The 18,455-nt window shown below is 38.9% G+C and overlaps 1 protein-coding gene across 2 annotated transcripts in view; it reads left to right on the forward strand.

Annotated features, from left to right (window-relative positions):
• Positions 1-18,455, forward strand: part of ATL2 (atlastin GTPase 2) — a 59,808-nt gene that overhangs the window by 240 nt on the left and 41,113 nt on the right. The gene's annotated exons all lie outside the window — the stretch shown is intronic.

Genomic DNA, 18,455 nt, shown 5'->3' on the forward strand with positions numbered 1-18,455 from the left:
TGCCGCCGCGTCCGCCCCGACCTGAGGGGGCGGCCTTGAGCCGGGGCCGCAGACCCGGCGCGCGGGGAAGTCGGCGGCGCCGGGGCTGGGTGCTGGAGAGCTCCGGACGCCGCAGGGCGATCTGGCTCCCGGCGGGCACTCGCCGCCCTCTGTCCCTCTCTCGGAAAGGGAGGACCGAGTGGCCAGGGTTTTATGAGTCCCACGGAGGAGGACGCGGAGCGCGCGGGGGGAGCAGACACCTGGCTGCCAGGTCGAAAAGCTCTCCAGACACCCTTCCAGGAGGGAACCGCAGTCCGCAGGCCGGGGCCGTGCCCCGGGGCTCGCGTTCCGGGGCTCCTCGGCCCCCGGACGCATTCCCGCCGGTGGCGCGTGGCTAGGATGCAAGTCCAGATTTAGTTGTTAAACTAGGCTTGTGAGCCGTTTACTAGTCACTCAGACGGCAGAGTAAGGCCTGATCGGACTGCAAGGTCTGTGTTGTGAAGTCACCTGATCCTTCGCTCCCCGGTTTTGCTGAATGTGAGCTCGTACTGTACGTGTACCGGGAGCGCCCCTGCCCCCTTCAAGACGCATTTACTTTGGCAGCGGAGTGTTGTGTGTCCCTCTCCTAACACCCCTATTTTTAGGAGTTCAGCATTTGATCTTTTGCTGCGGTGTGAACCGAACGCATGAAACCCTGATTGAGAATTTTGATAGTACTTAAAGGCATAAAGTTTTTCAGATGCTTCTAAATAGTAAGAGCTTACGGCGAGGGAAGTACGGCCGTGGCATAGAGAAGAGTTTATAAAACTACACTAAATGTGAACTTGTGTTCTTCAGATTCTTCTTTCCCACAATCTGATAAAGGTTTAGAGAGTTGAGATGTAAAACATTTTGATAAGATGTTATCCAGGAAGACACACTTTATTAGAAAAGTTTATGTGAACTAAGTATTTCATCGTTCATAGTAACCCTTGGACGTGTTGACCATATGTCAGAGGTGATGATGAACTTTAGAGTTTTGATACGGGATAAAGAACGGGAAATAAGCTTATTTTATTACTGCCTACCAACAAAAGCCCTTGACAGAACTGTTTATATAGAAAAAAAAAATGGAACCAGAGAAGAGAGGTTTAGATCTCTTCTAGTTGGAATTCTGAAATAGTTTTGGAATGCTGATGGATTGATGAGTTTAGATCTTTTGGACCCCAGTGGGGTGTAATGTGTGTGTGTTCGCTCTTGTGCTTTTTAAATGTATATTTTAAAGTAGTGTTTTAGGTGTGGTTTCAGAGTATTTTATGTACTTGGCTTATTAGGAGAAGCATAACTTTATGACTTAGTCATGGTTTTGAACATGGTTTTTATTTTGTGGTACCTTGAGAAGAGTGTGATCCTTAAGAGTTGATAAATAGGGCTCACCATTTATTAAACGTTCTGTCTGCTACTCAGAGGTTTTGTGTGTGTGTGTTTTTCCCTACTCCGGAGGGAGTCCTTCACTTGATAACCATACCTATCAAATGACTGCCTAAAACCTGCTAATTTGCTCAGAAGTCACTCAATAATACATCAAAATCCAAAAAAAAACTTCTTAAGATTTGTGTTTGAAGTCCGTGTGGACAGACTGTGAATGGGAAGTGACTCACTTATTTTTGACTTTATAGAAACAACTCTTTGTCTCCCTCTGCTTTCTGAATAAGTAAAGTTGAAGAATTGAGTTGGGGTGAGTCAGGTGCCATTCTGGTAGTTTAGTTTTAGGAAGTTGCTTTGTGTCTCTTAAGAGAAATGCTTACTCTCTTTAGGAATGTGGGATCTTTATAAAGCACTTATGTACTCTTGTATTTTAATGGCTTTGTGGGATGATAGGAATCTGTGGATGTGATTAAATCTCTTTAGTAAGGTGTTTCCAAATTCCTGGAAATTCTTTATTTGTTGAAGAAAGATCTGCCTTACAGTTAAGAGGTATTATAGGGAAAATAAACCGTCGGTTAAAATGAGATTCTGGCCTTAAGTCAAGTGCATCCATTTTGGAATTTGATTTTAGTTTGCCCCACTGTGTTTTAACTTTAGAATAAAGTTTTTGAATATTCACAAGTGAAAGTAACTTTCTTGAAATTGTTAGACGTGTTCCAAAATTGTGGTTTTTCCACCTGACACTTAACGGTTGTTAAGAGTACTGGGAAAACTGTCGCCTTGTTCCATGCTGGACTTCAAGACCTATTTTTTAAATTGCCAGAGGGGCGGCTGGGAGGCTTAGTCGGTTAAGCGGCCCACTTCAGTTCAGGTCATGATCTCACGGTTCGTGAGTTCGAGCCCCAGGTTGGGCTCTGTGCTGACAGCTCAGAGCTTGGAGCCTGTTTCACATTCGGTGATTCTCTCTCCGTCTTCTACTCTCCCGCTCACGTCTCTCTCTCAAAAATGAATGAATGTTAAAAAAAATTAAAACAAAATTGTGAGACTTTTTAGCAAGATGTAGTAAAAAATTGTTTATGCTCATTTCAGATACTTGTTTGACACAATTGTGAGCAAAGCCTTTTAGCAGGCTCTCAAAGTTACAAAACAGAAATGTAAGGAATGGAAGTGGAAGTCCGACTTTTTTGTAATGGTAATTTATTGCTTTACAGAAGTTTTCTCTGGGATGGCTGCAGGGAAGCACTTTCTTCTTTTCTTTTTAAAAAGTGTAACAGTATTCTGAGTAACCATTGTAGGGTTTTAAAATCCAGGTATGTTACCTTCGTGGCCATTATTTAACTTAAGGAAGATGTGAATATTGAGTTGCTGAACTTGATCCCCCAATGAATTCATTACCCATGTTAAGTTTCTTCCTATCCTTTACTGTTCCCTACCGTCTCTAGCACAGAAGAATGGTTGAGGGCTTTCTCTATAGCTCTAAAAATAAGTAGACGAAAAAACTCCACCAGTCTGAAAATATGGTGGCAATGGGATAACCCTTGATAGTTTTTTTAAAGCGCTTTAAACATCTTGCTTTGTTTTTTTTCCCCCTCTCTTAAGATCTGCCTTTGAGGGAATCCCATTGGAGGGAGTGATTTTGACTTGTCTACAGTCACAGAAACTACTCAGAGGCACTCTTACCCCTGTAGAGTTGGAGAGTTAGGCGCCTTTCTTCATTGAAAATTATCCCAGACATAATTAGAAATGCCAGGGTAAAACGGTTGAATGATGTCTGAAATCATATTAATTAATGAGCAGTTGGGACAGTTAACGAGTAACGATAGAGCAAGTCACTAAGTGGAGTGGGAGATTTCAAATTAGAAAAGGGAAAAAAGGCAGATGTCGTAGAAAGAAGTAGAATTCATGAAGTAGAACAATTTTGCATAGTAAGTACATTGAGAAGTACAAAGTATTGAGAAGTGCAAAGCCAGGATAACTATTTTACAAATGATTTTTCAAGTTATTGCTAATCCTATCTCTCCGTGTTTAGGTGTACATATGTTTGCTAAACTTAGGTAGATATTTGTAAAATATGTATTTGAGTAGCCACCCACCCTATCTACTGTGGGATAAATGGTGCTTACTGTAGGTAAGCAGTTTTATGGGCAGATGATACCTATTAGAAGCAGTTGTTAAGTCGTGAAAGACTAATTTATACGTTCTCCCAAGGATATAGTATGCACTATTGAATAATTTGGGGTTTAGTTTTTTGACCAGTACAAGAAGGATCTAGGGATTCTTGGAGTAATGTGTCATCTTAATAGAAATTATTCATACAAATTATATTTCTGTGACTGGCATCAAAATAACAAGTAACTCTGATAACTTGATGAACTGTGTAACTTACGAAAGAGCTTATCAAGGATCTGTAGTACATTTCATCTTTTTATTGCATAATACCTGGGGGGGGAGGTAATGTTTCTTTAATTATAGAGAAGCAAGATAGTGCAGTGGGAAAGAATGAGGAGCCAAAAGCTAAGTGACTTCGCTTAAACTCTGAGCCTTGAAGTGCCTCACATACAGCAGTGATAATAATTCCATAAAAGGGCTGTTGTGGGAACAAATGAGATGATAGGTCCAAGGGTTCTGTAAATTGTAAAGCTGTGACAGTAATGTATATGTAAGAATGTGTCAATTTGACTATGTTATTTTATATACATGTGTATATTTGCAATCAGTCGCTTCCAATTATTTTTCACTGCAGTGTGGACAAAGGTTTATTTTGAGGTAGGGTAGCGGGTGAATTTTTAACTTTATCTGTAAGATGCAGATAATGTGTTCATGATTAGGGGTAGTGCAAGTATTAAATGTGATAAATGTGCTTATGCAAGTTGGCAAACATTCTGTTGATGATAGTTATTCCTTTAATGTGTAGTTATTTAAGATGAGACTCTGAACTAAAAGTTAAGTTTCAAAACAGGTGACTTGAAAAACCTTTGTTCAGTTTTTATAAGATAAAAATATGCATTCATATTTCTCTGCTGTCTTCATTTTAATAAACTTGCATTTTAGAGAATCTATTAATCATATGGCAAAATAGTCTTCTGAAATTGTTTATTTCAATTACAGGATTCAATATGAAGTAATTTCTTAGTTAAGGTCATGGCAGTTTCCACGTAGAGTTCATTGGCTTTTCAGACAGTAAATGTAGAATCTAATGGGTATGTTATTCCCAAGAATGCCTCAAGAATGACTGACTTGAAATTATACAAATTGTGAATTCCATTAAAACCCCTCCCCCCCAATATATAATCATTTATAGCAGAGTCATGGATAGTCCTAGGACATATTATTTTAACCAACAACTTGCTTTGAATTCTATAAACTTCTTATGATCATCAGAATGGATTTAGAATGGAGGATTAGGTTTTAATGCTAGCTCTATAATAACATTTTTTTCCTTCCTGGTAGGTAATATCTGCCCTAGGAAAACTAAAGCAAATTTACAGGTCTTTTTTTTTTTTTTTTTTTGATTGTCAAATAGTCTTTGAAGGCAGTTTAGAAACTTTAAAAGCCTTCTATAAGGAAACTTTTTAAAGGCAGTGAAGGGGCGCCTGGGTGGCTCAGTCGGTTAAGCATCTGGCTTCGGCTCAGGTCATGATCTCACGGTTTGTGGGTTCAGGCCCTGTGTCGGGCTCTGTGCTGACAGCTAGGTCAGAGCCTGGAGCCTATCTTCGGATTCTGTATCTCCCTCTCTCTGACCTTCCCCTGCTCATGCTGTCTCTCTCTGTCTCTCAAAAATAAATAAAAACATTAAAGTTAAAAAAAAATAAAGGGGGTGAAACTGGCATGCGAAGTGATCTACTCATTTCATATTTGAATGAATGGGTTTATGAGATATTAAAAGTTGGATTATGTTCAGTTATCAGAATGGGGAGGGTTTGATTTTTTTGAAGTAAGTTGTAGAGAAACTTGGACACGAAATCATCTTTCTGAGATTTTTTTTTTGGAAGACTTTTGCGAATCACATCTTCAGAAATTGCTCTTTTCATCAGCCCTTTAATTTTAAAATAGATGTGTCAAAATGAACTGTGGGAATTTTCTTTAGAGTTGAGAGGCTTTTTATTGCAGGAGAATGGCGGTGGCCTTGGGCATTGTTTATCAAATTCTGAAGTGTAGGCCAGAAGTTCTCAGAAAGGTTGAACAATGCTGTTGATGCCAAATGTCTTACAGTTAGCTATTAAGATAGAAATGTACTGCCTTTAAATTACAGCTGAACTTGTAATTGATCAGAGCTTGTGATCATGGCTTTTAATCTAATACAAGTCATAGATAATTTATACCTTGTAAAAGTTTAAATTTATTTTTAAATTTCAAAAGCAGTAAATCTTTGTAGCCACTTTGGAAAATATAAAAAAAATAAAGGTGAAAGTAAAAGTCTGATCAACTAGTAGTAAGTGATATCAGAAACAAAGGCAGAAGAAAAAATTAAATTTCCTTGCTATTTTTATAGCCCGTTGACAAGTCTTTGAGACAGGCAGAATTGCTCCAGGAACTCACTCGATGATGACACTTTGCTTAAGGGCAAAAGGCAATCTTAGCTTAACACTATCCTGACCTCAAGGATCCTGTAAGCCTACTTTAACATATAAAAACTCCTTTGGAAACTTCTTTAACCTCTACCCCCCAAATACATGTTAGCAATCATTCTCCAAGTATATGGTCCACTGATACACATCTGAAGGGTCTCATGAGTAAGGTTTATTAGACAGTAATAACAATAGCTAGCCCCCTTAAGACCCTGGAAACCTTGTTTCCAAAATTCCTTAGAGACTTGCACTGACCCTAAACTCCTCCCAACCTGAAGGTATATAATCAGTCAGTCATCCTTCACAAACCTAGTGCAGCTCTTTCTGCCCACAGGTCCTGCCCCAATGCTTTAATAAAATCACCTTTTTGCACTGAAGACGTCTTAAGACTCTTTCTTGGCCATCAGCCCTGAATCCCAACGTTTGTACATCAGTAAGCACTGCTAACATTTTAGTGTACATCTTTTAGTATATGTCCTTTTTTAATGCAGAATTTAATTTTTCCTAAATTGGGATCTTATTGTAATTTACCTTTTCATTCCATGTTGTGTTTCCCTGTATGATTAAACTGGAGCTTCATGATGGGCTGTTTCCAAATGGGGCAGGACATCCCAGGTCTGCAGGTGAGGGGCGGGGGTCGTCTGTGCACGTGTTCTCCTCCAGCCCCCAGAGAAATGGCCGCTCGGTCGCCATCCCAAGGTGACTGCCAAGGTGACTCTTACAGTAACCAGGTGAATTCTTTTTATTAATTGCATTTTTGTAATTTTGGACCATCTCAGTGGTACTTTTACTGTTTTGTAAAAGTTCTTTTGTGTATAAGAAATTGTTTTTCATACTTTTTAACTTTGTGGGGGGGGTTGGCGAATAGTGTGTTTTTTAAAAAAACATTAAAAATGGTTCCACATGAGTGCTTTTCTTAAGTAAGTCGGCAGCTTTTCAATTTACTGGTGCTGGTCTCTTCTGAATCTTTAGGTATGCTACAGAGGGTTTTTGTTCTTTCTCTTCTTTTTCCTTTTCTTTCTTTCTTCTCTCTCTCTCTCTCTCTGTTTTGAATTCTTCCTGAGAGCTTGTTTTGTCCTGACTCTTTCAAGGCAGAGTATGGGCATCTGCTTCGGTGCCCAGGAATGTGGTAGAAGGTCCTCGCTTAGGAGCTGCGTTCGGATTGTCCCACCACCAAGCTTTAGCTTCCTTAACTGAAACAACCTACTTTGCAAGTTTTAAGGTGAAGATAATGTCTTAAAAGCGCTTGGCATGTACTGAGTGTACCAAGAAAGTTATCACTATCAGGGTGAAGGAGAACCTGAAGGGGCTGGGCTTCCTTTTCTTTGGGGAATAAAGAGAGAGTAGGGCGGGCTGATCGAAGACCATTTTTAGACAGAGAACTAGCTTTTTCCCCTTGATGTTATCAGTTGGCATATTGGACGCCAACTTTTCGAAAGGGCTTTGCAGTGGTGTGTAATGAGTACCGCTGTGGAAAAGTGTAGAACAGATCCCTGTTCTAAGCTTTCATGTAGCTGGGAGATCAGATAGACCTTAATGCATATTTGTGAGTAAAGCTTATCACTAAGTTTATAATTTCAGAATTAGGAACTGTGTGTGAGGGTGGGCATTGTCAGGCCTTGAGGAATGAGTGAGCTTAGGAGGCAGAGTGTGGGATGTCCCACTTGGTTTGAAGATAGGCAGTATGATCAGTTGTTTTTTTTTTTTTTTTACTTAATAGTTTAAGTACTTTCTATTTTATTCTTTCTGAGAGTTTTTCTGAAAGGGATGCTTAAAAAGTATTTAAAAGCTATTGGATAGTGATAGCTGAAAGATCAAATGGTGTCAGAGCATGTGTAATAAAAAAAGAATATGGGAGCACCTGGGTGGCCCAGTCAGTTAAGTGTCTGACACCAGCTCAGGTCATGATCTCCTGGTTCGTAAGTTCAAGCCCCACATAGGGCTTTGTGCTGACAGCTCAGAGCCTGGATGGAGCCTGCTTCAGATTCTGTGTCTCCCTCTCTCTATGTTCTTCCCCTGCTTGCTTTCTGTCTCTTTCTCTCAAAAATAAATAAACATTAAAGACACACACACACACACACACACACACACACACACACACACACTATGGGCTGTTTTTATAGCCAAGTTGAGCAAAGAATTGATTTAACTAATGGACAATCTGGAAAAACTGTCTGAATAGCCCCAAATGTGACTTCTTAAAAACTATGGAGATATGTTCCCCCACCCCTATTTTTTTAAAATTTATTTTTGTGTATTTTTTGAGAGAGCATGCAGCAAGCATGAGCTGGGGAGGGGCAGAGAGAGAGGAAGAGGGAGAATCCCAAGCAGGCTTTGCGTTGACAGCAGAAATCCCAACACGGGCCTTGATCTCCTGATCTGTGAGATCCTGGACCAAAATCAAGAGTCAGATGCTTAACCAACTGAGCCACCCAGGCACCCTACTCCCCCACACCTATTTTGAGCATGTGTATTTATCTACCACAAGAAATCCTGATATGTACTCTAAAAGTTGGGAAATTAGAGAAAGGATGAAAGGACAGTATAGTAAGAACCTTTGACTTTTCTTATCAAATGTTGTTTTTTCAAATTAGTCACATTTATTTACTTAGACGGATGTTTGTTTTGGCACTATTACTTACTTTTTACTGCTGTTCTCGTAGGAATTTTGCTTGCACTGAGAGGAGTTTTGGATTTGAGTGTATACTTTTGTTTTTGATAACTGCTGCTATAATGAGTCATCTGAGGTAGAGTTGGGGCAAAATGGAATGTAGCATCTTATGTCCAGAGTCTTGGCAGATGCCTATTTGAGATTTGTCATAAAAATCTTATTCTAAATTTAAGCTTGGGTCCGTGTGTGTGTGTGTGTATTTTAATGACTCCTTTGCTAACTGGTTATCCCAAATTTCAGAAGCTTTTCTATGGATTTAATGTCTCTTAACTTACTGAGTTAATTTTGGGGCCGGATTAAACTGTTTACCTGAGTTAAGGAAACCTGCTCTGGTTTTGATGGATTCCTGATCCCTGTGTTAGAAAACCTTAGAGTAACTGTAGGAAAATTACTTTTGGAAGTGGAAATTGAGTGCACCATTGTTTTATAAAGGCTTATAAGAATAGAGTACGTTCCTTATACAAATCTGGAATAATTGAGGGTCATCGGTTGCCTAGTTCAGAGAAGGATGTTGAAGAACTGGCCGGCTCTTGTGTTCATTGCTTTCCACTGTCACCATCACCGTCTGGCTTTGGGCTTCTTACCTTGTACGCCAGCTCTTGTCGTTGCTTAATATCTGATTTCCCTGATTTTAGGTTCTCATTATACTTCTTACTCACTCATCACTTTCCGTTTATCTCTGCAACACAGCTTTGATCCTATCACTCCTCTGCTTCAAAATTTTCCATGGCTCTCAGGACAATGCCCAGTATTCTTACCTTAAACTTTTAAGGTTAGCCTTAATCTGCTTTTCTGGGCTCAGAGAGATGCAGCCTTCTCCAGGATGTCTTCTTTGATAACACTAGTTTAAATCATCTAACATGGCGCTCGCTTTCTTTATGCCTTTTTTTGGCACTTCTTTGTGTCGCAGCTTTGAGAGTAAGGACCATTATCAGCAAATAGTATTTCTTAAGTATCAAGTCTAATGCCTTGCTTTCTGATTACTACTAGCTTGAAGTAGGTAGGGTGGGGGCCCTTCTTCAGTTACTCATGACACATTGTATAGGTGGACCACCTGAAACAATAGATTACATATTTGTTTACATGTAACTGTATATGCGCGTCTTACCAAAGATCTGCAAATACAGTTTTATTGCATCTCATATTTTATTTTATTAAAAGTTTTTTTAAAGTTTATTTTGAGAGCATGCATGCTGAAGGGGCAGAGAAAGAGAGAGAGAGCGCGCACATACAAGCGTGCATGAGAGAGAGGGAAAGAGAATCACAAGCAGGCTCTGTACCATCAGTGTGGAACCTGATGCGGTGCTCTAACTCATGAACCATGAGATCATGACCTGGGCCAAAATGGAGAGTCAGATGCTTAACTGACTCAGCCATCCGGATCCCCCTGCATCTCATATTTTAAAAATCTGCGATTTAAAACCTGCCCTTCTAGAAAGCTAATGAAGAAAAAAATCATTGTTTCCCAAGTGTTGGGGAGTGGTATAAATGATGTGCTGACTATAAATGATTAAATTTTGACAAGGAAATTTTTGGGAAAAGGGAAAAATAGCCATATACCAGGATTTGTTAATAAACAGAAATAAACCCCAGAGTGATCAACCCCAGAGTGATTGTTTTTTAAAAACAAATCATATTTTTGGTTAACTTTTTTTCAGCTTTCTAAAATCTCGAGCACGTAAGAATTCAGCTTTGAGTTTATTCAACAAACATACTCATTTGGCATAGTTGGAAGATGATGAATTTGATGAAGACCTGAGTGTGCATCCAGATTTGATTACTTAGGAAATACGTGTCCTTGCAAATTGCTTAATCTGAGCCTCTGTGTCCTCCTTTCTGCAAACAAGGAAACTCATAGCTTACCCAACAAAGTGATTTTGAGGATTAAAGAGATTATTATGTACTTATGAATCCAGAGTAGACACTCTTAAGTATTTTCCTCTGTATATAGTAAAAGGTACACCTAAAATAGTTATTTTGTACATTAAATGATTTCAAAGAGCAAGAAAGTTATTAATATGTTTTTATCTCTTTTCTCAGATATCTACTTCGTTCAATTCTTTGCTCAAATGTTTCCTTATTAGAGAAGCATTTGATCACTCTTTTATGAAATAGCAACCTGTTTCCATTTCCCTTAACCTGTTTTATTTTTCTTTGTAGTACTTAATACCAGCAGATGTCATATATTTGTTTTCTATTTCTTTATCTTTAGGATGTAATAAACTAAGGGCAGTTTTTTTTTTATTCACTAGTGAATCTTACAGTTCTTAGAACCATATTGTAGGTGTTTAGTGAATATTTGTTGAAGGAATAAAGACTTCATGCACTCCCACTTCTAATCCTTTAACCTCCTGCATTAGAATAACCAACTAGAATTGATGGTTGTTGGTCAGGGTGCTAGTTACAAATGTAGATTCCTGGACCCCACACCGGAGCAGCTTAACCAACTCTGGAGGTGAGATCCAAGAGTCTGTATTCCAAACAGGCCACTCACGTGGTTCTTAAGCTTTGATGTACATGGGACTCATTGTTTTATGGTGTAGCTTTGGCTAATTAAATATTGTTGGTATAACTCAGACTCGTGTAATTAAATTACAGATGGACTGTAGTAAACAGTTTTTTTCCCTGTTTTTTTTTTTTAATTTTTAATGTTTGTTTATTTTTGAAGGAGAGAGAGACAGAGTGTCAGCAGGGGAGGGGCAGAGAGAGAGAGAGAGGGAGACAATCTGAAGCAGGCTCCAGGCTCTGAGCTGTCAGCACAGAGCCTGACGTGGGGCTCGAACTCACAAACTGTGAGATTATGACCTGAGGTGAAGTTGGATGTTCAACCTACTGAGCCACCCAGGTGCCCTGTTTTTCCCCCTGTTGATCTGTCAAAGTAGACTTATATTTATCTGTAGTTTTGATTATTCTGGTTACTCTGTTATTTTTGTCCAAAACTCCAGTCTACTCTAGAACTTTAAGGATCTAGAAACTTCAAATATTAGGTATACGTATATATATATAAGTCAACCTCTGCCAAACAAAATCAGACCCTTTAAACCCACACACATAACTTGTCATTTTTTCACTCATGAGAATGGATGAACTGATATCAGGGATTTGTTTCAGGTGATAAACATTTAAACATATGGACTGTTTTGAGTGTTCTTTCTATGGTTATACATCACTGGGATTAATGACTTTTATAAGAATTATCCTATAACATTAGAAGGCAGTTTGGTATAGAGGAAACAACATGGACTTAATTAAAGACCTAGATAGAAGTCTCAATGCATATACCTGTAGAATCTTGAAGAACTTTTTTTAAAAAACTTTGTCCAGGGGCACCTGGGTGGCTCAGGCATCCAACTCTTGATCTCACCTCAGGTCTTGATCTCAGGGTCATGAGGTCATTTGACATTGGTTTTGAAGCTTATCCATGTATACACGCTTATATCTTATTCACTAATTTCAGTTTTCTATTTCATGGTTTATTTATTTATGAATAGATTGTTTCAAAAAAATTTTTTTTGCCATTTCAAACAGTACTTCAGTGAACAAGAATCCTTGTTTTTCTCTTCCTGCACGTATGTGTGAGAATTCCTCTAGCATATAAATAACTTCCCAGTGTGGAGCCTACTCAAAAAAAAAAAAAAAAAAAGCCCCCCAAGCCCCAACTTCTTTGTCCACATTTCTTCTCTCTGAAATGGGGATAATTTCTAAGTCTCTGGGTTGTTGAGAGGATTCCTGTCACAGTGCCTGGCCTAAAGTCAGAGTCATTCGATAAATATAAGTTCCTTTTTCTGTGGAAGTAAATTCTGAAGTAACATAGAATATTTTATTAAAAACAAGTATAACCTATTTGAAACTTATAAAAATGATAGATGGGTCCCTGTGTGGCTCAGTCGGTTGTGTGTCTAACTCTTGATTCTTGCTTAGGCCATGATCTCAGCAATGTGGGATTGAGCCTCGCATCCGATGGAGCCTGCTTGAGATTCTACCTCTGCCCCTATTCCTCACTTGCCCTCTCTCTCTCTCTCTCTCAAATATAAAATTTTTTTTTAAGTTATAGAAAAATATCATAGATATCAAAGTGTTCATTGCCTAAATCTAATGCATAGTATGTGCCCTATTTGTTTTGAATCTTTTTAAAAAATGTTTTTATTTTTATTTTTGAGAGAGAGAGAGACAGAGTGTGATCAGGGAATGGGCAGAGAGAGAGGGAGACACAGAATCCAAAGCAGGCTCCAGGCTCCGAGCTGTCAGCACAGAGCCTTGAAGAGGAGCTCGAACTCAACGAGATATGAGATCATGACCTGAGCCGAAGTCGGACACCTAACCAACTGAGCCACCCAGGTGCCCCCATTTTTAGTTTTATTTATTTTTATTTAAACAAAAATCTTTTTTAAGTTTACTTATCTTGAGAGAAAGAGCACGAGTGGAGTAGAGGCAGAGAATTCCAAGCAGGCTCTGTGTTGTCAGCACAGAGCCCTATGTGGGACTTGAACTCAGGAACCCGTAGATCATGACCTGAGCTGAGATCAAGAGTTTGACGCTTGGGGCAGGCTCTGTCCGTTAAGCAATCTTCCTTTGTTTCTTCCTTCCCTCCACAGACACACACTTATCTTGAAGTTGGTATACATATTTCCTGTTTTTTTAATAGTCCTATAACATATGTATTTTTAAACAATATACAGTATCATGCTGTATATAAAAAATTTTAGTAAGTGGCTTAAAGTATGTACTTGTAGTTTGACTTTTTTTTATTTGACATTGGTTTTGAAGTTTATGTATACACACACATCTTATTCATTAACTTTAGTTTTCTATTTCATGGTTTATTTATCTATGAATATTTAGATTGTTTCAAAAAATTTTTTTTTGCAATTTCAAACAGTACTTCAGTGAACAACAAATCTTGTTTTTCTCTTCCTGTGCATATGTGTAGGAATTCCTCTAGCATATAAATAACTTCATTAAACATTTTTTTTCAGGATTGTGTACTCTAATTCTTTAACAACTGGGACCACAGAACAAAAGTGTAGAACAAAAGTGTATATCCGCCCCCTCAAAACTTAAGAGCAGATGCAAGACTCTTGGGGTGACTTGGGTGAGATTTTCCACCACACTTAACTTTAGAAGAAAGTCTAGAAAAATCTCAGTGAAAACTTTAGGTTGCAGAACCTAAATAGAATTTTTCTGAATTTCTTTGTTGTTGCTTGGAGTCCCCTGAGCCATTATTTATTCTAGCATCTCTTAACTAGCTAACAAAATTGACTTCATACACTGCAACCTCATTTAAAATATCTAATTTAAATTAACTTCAGTTGAAAAATGTTTTTCTTATCACAAAGTACACTTACATTTAAGTGTATGCTTTGAGAACTGCTTAATATTTGGTTATAAACTTTGGGAAACAGACCTCGCATTTATATGTTTATATGTAGTCTGTTTTACATTTTTCTTAATCTAGGTAAATTCATAAAAACATATTTATGCCTCAGTATTCTTTAAATGGGAACAGCAAAAATTCTGTGACATCAGTGCTGGTTACTGTGGAAACAGTAATTTTCAAGTGGAAAATAATATATGAATCTTCTAAGAAAACAACTTTTGTTTATTTCCTGATTTGACAGTAATCAGGGAATGAGATGAATTACATTAGATACTCTTTAAAAGTAATTTTACTAAAATGATTGGCAAAAGGGGCAAAGCTAATGTGGGAAAGTATCTGATATCTGAAATTGTTAATAGATCTTCTGGAATCCAATTTGAAGTCTTTATTTTTGCACTGTGCATTGTAGGTCCTGTTTTATATGAGAGAAGTTTAATGGCTTTGTGAGTTTTTAATAATGCTATTTTATAGGAGCAGATAGTTAAAACATTTTCTTGTAGAACCTGAGTGCTTAATAGCTGCTTCTCTTTTTTCAAAAAAAGTATATTAATGAAGTCCAAGTTTGTGTCAGCAATCTTATTCTGGGCTGCATCTGTCTGGGGGAGAGGGAGGGAAGCCCAGCACTGTTTAAAAAAGCTCACCCAGGTGACTGATGATGGCTCCAGACCGATAATTTTCAACCCCAACTATATATCATGTCAACATATTAAAACATTTTCTGCACTTACATTTTTAAAGTGGGGATGTCTATTTCACTGCCTTTTTTCACTGTACCTAGAATCCTCAGTGGCTAGGCTGGAGTGGTTGGTTACATCAGAATATTAGCCGTCTCCCAGGAGGAATACAGGATTATAGTTTAGCTTGAAAAATTTTCTCCTTCTGTGAAAACTTTGACATCAGTAGAAACTACAAAATAAAATGAGTTTCTGAATTCAACACCTGTAAAATATGGTGATCCTTGGTACTCCGTTAGGCTCTGAGACTACAGTGTTGGTATCACTTTGGAGTTAGAAATGTGCAGTTTCAGGCTTCACTCCAGATTTACTGAATCAGAATATGTATTTTAACGAGATTCCCAAGTGATTTATATGCATGTTAAAAGTCTGAGAAGCACTGCTGGAGAGGAAAAACACTAAGTAAGACCTGGCCCTATCCTCCCTGCAAACAGAAGTGTAGTCCTGTGTTTTCCTTATCTGTCAAATGACTGAATTTGGCTGCCGAATCTGTAAAGCCTCTGTGAGTGATATATTAGATTTAGTGTTAAAGTATTGAAGCTAATTTTTAGGTATATGTACTAGAACTTGAATGTCCTCATGTCTTGACATATGTATTCTAGAAAGCATATGCATAATCTGTTGATACTTAAAATACTTGGAAAAAAAAGCTCCAATATGAACAGCTGTCGAGTTCTTTAAGAAAATAAGTATTAGTAACTTCCTAATACCTTTCTGTTTTCTAACCAAAATATTTTGGCATGATGAGATTGTGGATTCATAGGAATTCATTTACAAAGGAGTACATTCTTTCACCATTGGAAACACTCAAAATTATATTTTCCAGGTCCTGAATTCAAGTTAAGAGAAAACATTTTAAATTAAATTTGAGCGGTGTCAGTATTGATGGACAGTTCTAATTTTTCATCACATTGGAGTATAACCTACATGGGCAATACTCCTTGATGGGGACAATACTAATTAGAATATTTTTGTTTTGGAAAATGATTAATAAGTTGGTTGTATTGCTTTATCCTCTCATTTAATAAATGAAAGTGCTAAGGGGAATAGCTGCATGTGATTTTTTTCAAAATGTGCCATACTAAAATTATTTACATAAAATTCACTGAATTTTGAGTACCTTTGATGAGTTTTGTAACCACCACCACCACCACCACCACAGTCATGATATAAAACATTTCCATCATCTGAAAATGTTGCCTGGTACCCCATTAGAGTTGTCTTTTTTTTTTTAATTTTTTTAATGTTTTTTATTTATTTTTGAGAGACAGAGATAGACAGCGTGAGCAGGGGAGGGTCAGAGAGAGAGGGAGACACAGAATCTGAAGCAGGCTCCAGGCTCTGAGCTAGCTGTCAGCACAGAGCCCGATGCGGGGCTCAAACCCACGAACCGTGAGGTCATGACCTGAGCTGAAGCCAGATGCTTAACCAACTGAGCCACCCAGGCGCCCCTAGAGTTGTCTTAACTTGGGCTGCTATAACAAATTAGCATAGACGGGGTGGCTTAAACAGACATTTATTTTTCAGTTATGGAGGCTGGGAAGCCCAAGATCAAGGTGCCAGTAGATTTGGTTTCAGTCCTCTTCTCTGGTTTGCAGATGGCTGTCTTGTGTGTCCTCACACGGTGGAGAAAGAGGTCATCTCTCAAGTCTCTTTCTAATCCCATGTATGAGGGCTCTGCCCCAGGGACCTTATTATCCCCCCAACAGGCCCCACCTCCAGATACCATCACCTTGGGGATTAGGGCTTCAACATATGAGTCTGGGGGACACACATTCAGTTTGTAGCAGTAGTCAGTTGTCTTCCCCTGCTGTCGGCTCTTGGTAGTCAGTGGTCTGCTTGCTTCCTGGTATTGTAGTTTTACTTTTTCTAGAAGTTCATTATACATAGACTCATAGTATAGCATTTTGTGTGTGGCTCCCTTCACTTAGTATATAGCTTTTTAGATTAATCTGTGTTATTGTGGATTTCAGCAATTCATTTTTTTTTATTAAAAATTTTTTTTACTGTTTTTATTTACTATTGAGACAGACACAGAGCATGAGTGGGGAGAGGCAGAGAGAGAGAGGGAGACACAGAATCTGAAGACAGGCTCCAGGCTCTGGGTTGTCAGCACAGAGCCCGATTTAGGGCTCGAACCCATGAACTGTGAGATCATGACCTGAGCTGAAGTCGGATGCTTAACTGATTGAGCCACCCAGGTGCCCCTTTTTCTTTTCATTTCTAAATAATAGTCCACTCTCTGGATTTAACACACTTTATGCATTTCCCAGTAAACGGACATTTGGGTTGTTACCAGCTTATGGTCATTATGAATAAAGCTGCTATGAACATTCATTTTCAAGTCTTTTGTTGTCATAACGTTTTAATTTCTCTTTTAAGTACCTAAGAGAGTGACGGCTTGGTTATATGGTAAATATGTTTAACTGGGGTTCCTGGCTGGCTCAGTCAGTAGAGCATGCGACTCTTGATCTCTAGGTCGTAAGCCCCACATTGGGCAAAGAGATTCTGAAAAAAAAAGTTTAAGTTTTCTATAAGGTACTACCACAAGGGTTATCAAAGTGGTTGTATCATTTTGTACTTTTAAAAAAAAATGCTTATTCATTAAAAAAATTTTTTTTAATGTTTGTTTATTTTTGAGAGCCAGAGTGTGAGCAGGGGAGGGGCAGAGAGAAAGGGGGAGACAGAATCCGAAGCAGGCTCCAGGCTCTGAGCTGTCAGCACAGAGCCCAACACGGGGCTCAAACTTGTGAATGGCGAGATCATGACCTGAGCCAAAGTTAGATGCTTAACCAGCTGAGCCATCCAGGTGCCCCAGCGTTTATTTATTTTTGAGAGACAGAGCACCAGCAGGGGTGGGACAGAGAGAGTGGAAGACACAGAATCCGAAGCTGGCTCCAGGCTCTGAGCTGTCAGCACAGAACCTGATGCGGGGCTTGCATCTGTGAACCATGAGCTCATGGCCTGAGTCGAAGTCACATGCTAAACTGGCTGAGCCACCCAGGCACCCCAGTGGATTTGATTTTAAATCTCATTTTCCCCCCCAGCTTTCCCTAGTAAAGAGTACTTACTTCTAGTTAGCTAACTGATCAGGATTTCTTAGGGCTTTTGCATTCAGATTTTAGGAGGCAAGGATTGATGTGTGTTCAGAACTGTTTTTATGGGGAAGTGGGTTGAGGAGAATGGTGGGGTAGGCACAGAACTTTACAACTGCTTGACTTTACATTTTGAAAACTCTTTTTCTTTTATCCTCCAATCTGTCTCTCCCAGTCTCTAAAATGCTGTGGAGGTAGAAGAAAGGTTGAGAAAGTCATGTTATAGAATATTTGAGACTTTTCTCTCACTTCTTGATGTTTATTTTTATTTAGAGAGAGAGACAGTGTGTGTGTGTGTGTGAGAGAGAGAGAGAGAGACAGAGAGAGAGCGAGGGAGAGAGAGAGAGAGAGAGAGAGAGCACGCGCTGGGGAGGGAGAGAGAGAGTCCCAAGTAAGCTCTGCACTGTCAGTGCAGAGCCCAACTCAGGGCTCATTCTCATAAATTGTGAGATCATAATCTGAGCTGAAATCAAGAATCAGATGCTTATCTGACTGAGCCACTCATGAGCCCCAACATTTCTCTCACTTGAATAGTGCTGACCTGAATCTCTTTGTACTTGGATCTGCTTCATCTCCTAATAAAGCCTTCACTACTTTTTAAAAGAAACTTTCTGGGCGCCTGAG

Source organism: Suricata suricatta, chromosome 4 (assembly GCF_006229205.1).
Source record: "Suricata suricatta isolate VVHF042 chromosome 4, meerkat_22Aug2017_6uvM2_HiC, whole genome shotgun sequence".
Classification (NCBI taxonomy): Eukaryota; Metazoa; Chordata; class Mammalia; order Carnivora; family Herpestidae; genus Suricata; species Suricata suricatta.